The sequence below is a fragment of the Crocuta crocuta genome, unplaced genomic scaffold (genome assembly GCF_008692635.1).
Source record: "Crocuta crocuta isolate KB4526 unplaced genomic scaffold, BGI_CrCroc_1.0 scaffold564, whole genome shotgun sequence".
Lineage (NCBI taxonomy): Eukaryota > Metazoa > Chordata > Mammalia > Carnivora > Hyaenidae > Crocuta > Crocuta crocuta.
Genome location: NW_027533010.1, coordinates 1,205,554 through 1,209,442, shown reverse-complemented (window position 1 = coordinate 1,209,442; position 3,889 = coordinate 1,205,554). Strand labels below are relative to the sequence as shown.

Here is a 3,889-nt window from a genome sequence, read left to right as displayed (position 1 = left end):
TTATGTCTTTCTCCAAATCCTGAAACACCAAATTTATTAAAACCTATAGCAGTATCTCTTGCTTTCAAAAGACCTAGTAATTATTTAACATCTCCCCCTTGTTGAAGTTGTTAACAGGTTTATTTAAGCTGCCAAATTTTGCCAGGTATCTCTGTTTCTGTGCATGCAGAATAAAAACATTTTCCCCCACTAACTTGGCCATTTTACTCATTAAAATTTATTTTAAATGTTTATTTATTTTTGAGAGAGGGAAAAACAGAGTGTGAGTTGAGGAGGTGCAGAGAGAGAGGGCGACACAGAATCCAAAGCAAGCTCTAGGCTCTGAGCTGTGAACACAGAGATCGATGAGAGGCTCAAACCCATGGACTGCGAGATCATGACCTGAGCTAAGGTCAGACTCTCAACTGACTGAGCCACCCAGGTGCCCCTTGTTTTCAAANTTTGCCTGCCTGAAGCCACCTACCTTTTTTTTTTATACATTTATTTATTTATTTTGAGGGGGTGGAGAGAGAGAGAGAGAGAGCACGTGAGTGAAAGGAGGGGCAGAGAGAGAAGGAGGAAAGGAGAGAGGGAGAAACAGAGAAGAGACAGAGACAGAGACAGAGAATCCCAAACAGGCTCTGCACTGTCAACACCGAGCCCTACACTGGGCTCCATCTCATGAACTATGAGATCATGACCAAAGCCAAGATGAAGAGTCTGACGCTGAATTGACTGAACCTCCCAGTCGCCCCTCACCTACCCTTTCTTAAGAAAACTCTACTTCCTGCTGATGTGCTCCAGGAAGGGCATGCTTTCTACAAGGTCGTCAGAGCTTTGTGAAAACTTGTTCTTATTATTTTTGAGCTCACTGTGTCTCTAGCAGGTCCTGCCATACATATCTTTGGGTGCAGGGAGGACGATAAGGCAAGTGAAGACAGTTGTATTGGAAACATTTGAAAAACAATGTCTTGGCATGCATGAAGGAAATGGTAGCTAAATACGTCAGTGGAGGCCCATAACTTAAAGAGTTTAACTGCTTTGAAGGGAAAACAGATTGTGGTGATTGAGCACCTTAATAGAAATGGGAAAAGTGCCCTGAGTGTTTACAAGTAATTTTGTGCTGTGCTACTTGGTCGGAGATGAAGGAGGGTTCTGTCATTAGTACCTGTAAAGTTGTGTAGAGGGGCTAGCAAACCTGTTACACTTTAACATGTTTTTTGAAAATAATAAAAAGGAAAAAGCCCACAAAAACCAAATTCGCTTATATCCTCATTCTCTGCCGCTGCCCACCTCTCAAAAGAATTTAATCTATGCCTGTAGAGACTGGCTGGAAGCAGTTGATGTGCATAGATGCAGGCCATCAGGATGGTGTGAATGGGGTGGGTGCACGGTGGCCGTAGGGGTGTAAGGCTTCCGCTCAGGTGTGAGGTCCTCTGGGACCTGAGTCATGTTAGGCACTACTGTATGGATGGCTTCATTTGTTCTGCTAGGGCAGAAAGCGGGGACAATGCGCTTCCTCTGTCCTACCAAACTAAACAGCTTCCGTTCCTTTATATGTAGAAGATGCCACAGAGGAAGTTTTGTTTTCTGTCTTTTGAATTGGAATATATGCAAACCTAGGCCTGTAATATATTTGCAAGACAATTTGCTGGAATTGACAGAGACATTGCCGCAACTTGACCAGGCCACTTTTTCCCATTCTTATTTTCTTCTTGGTCTCTGGAACCATTTCAGCTTGGTCACTGCTAAGGAAATGCGTGTAGGCAAATCTCTACATGTCTAGAGGTTTGGGGCATATTTCTCCAAAAAGAGAAATAATAGGGACACTTTTATAGCTTATGTTGAGCCTTTAAAAATGATTCTTTGGAGGATTGAAACAATCATATGTTGCAATGAGAAATGTATAAGAATGACTATTTTTACATGTTTATTTCTGTCTCCTTTATTAGATATGCAGTGAATCTTTAAAAATGACATTTCTGAACTCTTCTCCACTTACTCCATTACTTCCCATTTACTATCTATTTTTGGTCTTGTATATATTTTCTTTCATCACTTTGTACAGATCCTGGGAATTAACCATATGTGTTTATTTAAAAATTGTTTCTATAGTTTGAATTATAAGCTTTTTAATTACTTTCAAGCTATTGCTTTCCCTCATATGTTTTTTATTGTATTTAGATCTGCAAACTTTTCCTCCCACTCCCTCCAACCCTAATCCCTGACAATCACTATTCTACTTTCTGCCTTTATGAATTTTACTACTCTAGGTATATTGTATAAGTGGAATCATAGAAAATTTGCCTTTTTATGACTGGCACATAGCATAATGTCTTCAAGATTAATCCATGTTGTAGGGGTGCCTGGGTGGCTCAGTCAGTTAAGCATCTGACTTCAGCTCAGGTCATGATCTCATGGTTCAGGAGGTTGAGCCCTGCTTCAGATTCTGTGTCTCCCTTTTCCTCTCTGCTCCTCCTTCGTTCACATTCTGTCTCTCTCTCTCAAAAATAAACATTGAAAAAAATTAAAAAAGATTAATCCACATTGCAGCACATGTCAACATTTCCTTTTCAAGACTAAATAAGATTGCATTGTATGTACATACCACATTTTGTATCTCTCATCAGTCATTGATGGACATTGAATTGCTTCCACCTTTTGGCTATTGTGGATAATGCTGCTGTAAACATGGATGTACAAATATCTCTTCCTCTTTCAGTTTTGTGGGTACCATCCAGAGGTGAAGTTTTTGGATCATGTGGTAGTTCTAGGTGTAATTTTTTGAAGAATTGCCCTAGTATTTTCCACAGTTCCATAGTCTACAGTGTTCATTTCCACCAACAATGCATAAGAGTTCTAATTTCTGTCTTGTTTTGTTTTGATAATAGATAACAGGTATGAAGTGATATCTTATTGACATTTTGACATTTTGGGAAATTTTCCATGCCCACCTGTGTATCTTTGTTAGAGACATGTCCATGCAAGCCTTTTACCCATTTTTTTAACCAGGGTTTTTTGTTGTTGAATTATAGGGATTCTTCATATATTTTGGATATCAGTCCCTTAATTTACAAATGTTTTCTCCCATTCTCTGGGTTGTCTTTTCACTCTGTTGATAGCGTTGAAGTTTTTAAGTTTGAGGAAATCCACCTTATCTACTTTTTCATTTGTTGCCTTTGTTTTTGGTGTCATATACAAGATATCATTGCTAAGTCCAGTACTGTGAGCTTTTCCCCTATGTTTTCTTTTAAGAGTTTTATAGGGTTAGCTCTTATGTTTATGTCTTCATTCATTTCTAGTTAGTTTTTTTATGGTTTAAGGTCAAACTCCAACTTTTCCACGTGGATATCCAGTTTTCCCAGAACTATTTGTTCAAAAGGCTTTCAGAGCACCTGGGTGGCTTGGTTGGTTGGGCGTCCAACTCTTGATTTTGGTTCTGGTTGTGATCTCACAGCTGTGCCCCTCCCCTGCTTGTGTGCGCGCGCTCTCTCTCTCTCTCTCTCTCTCAAAAAAAATTACCTCAGGGCACCTGAGTGGTTCAGTCAGTTAAGTGTCTGACTTTGCCTTAGGTCATGATATGGTTCATGGGTTTGGGCCCTGCATTGGGCTCTGTGCTCACAGGTCAGAGTCTGGAGCCTGTTTCAGATTCTGTGTCTCCCTCTCTCTTTGCCCCTCCCTTGCTCACATTCTCTCTTGCTCTCGCTCTTTCAAAAATAAACATTAAAAAATTTTTTAAATAAATTATTAAGCTTAAAAAACCCCCAAAACTCCCACAAAATACTGTTCTTTTTCCATTGGGTGGCAAACATTTAAAAAAAATAGTTACAAGTCCATCATTTCTTTTTCTCAGAGAAGCACTGTGATATATTGGGCTTTGAATCACACAAACTTGAGTTTAGCTGTAGCT

General features: G+C 39.7%; 1 protein-coding gene across 1 annotated transcript in view; it reads left to right on the top strand.

Moving 5' to 3' along the window:
• Positions 1-3,889, top strand: part of HECW2 (HECT, C2 and WW domain containing E3 ubiquitin protein ligase 2) — a 228,797-nt gene that overhangs the window by 33,879 nt on the left and 191,029 nt on the right. The window lies entirely within an intron of this gene.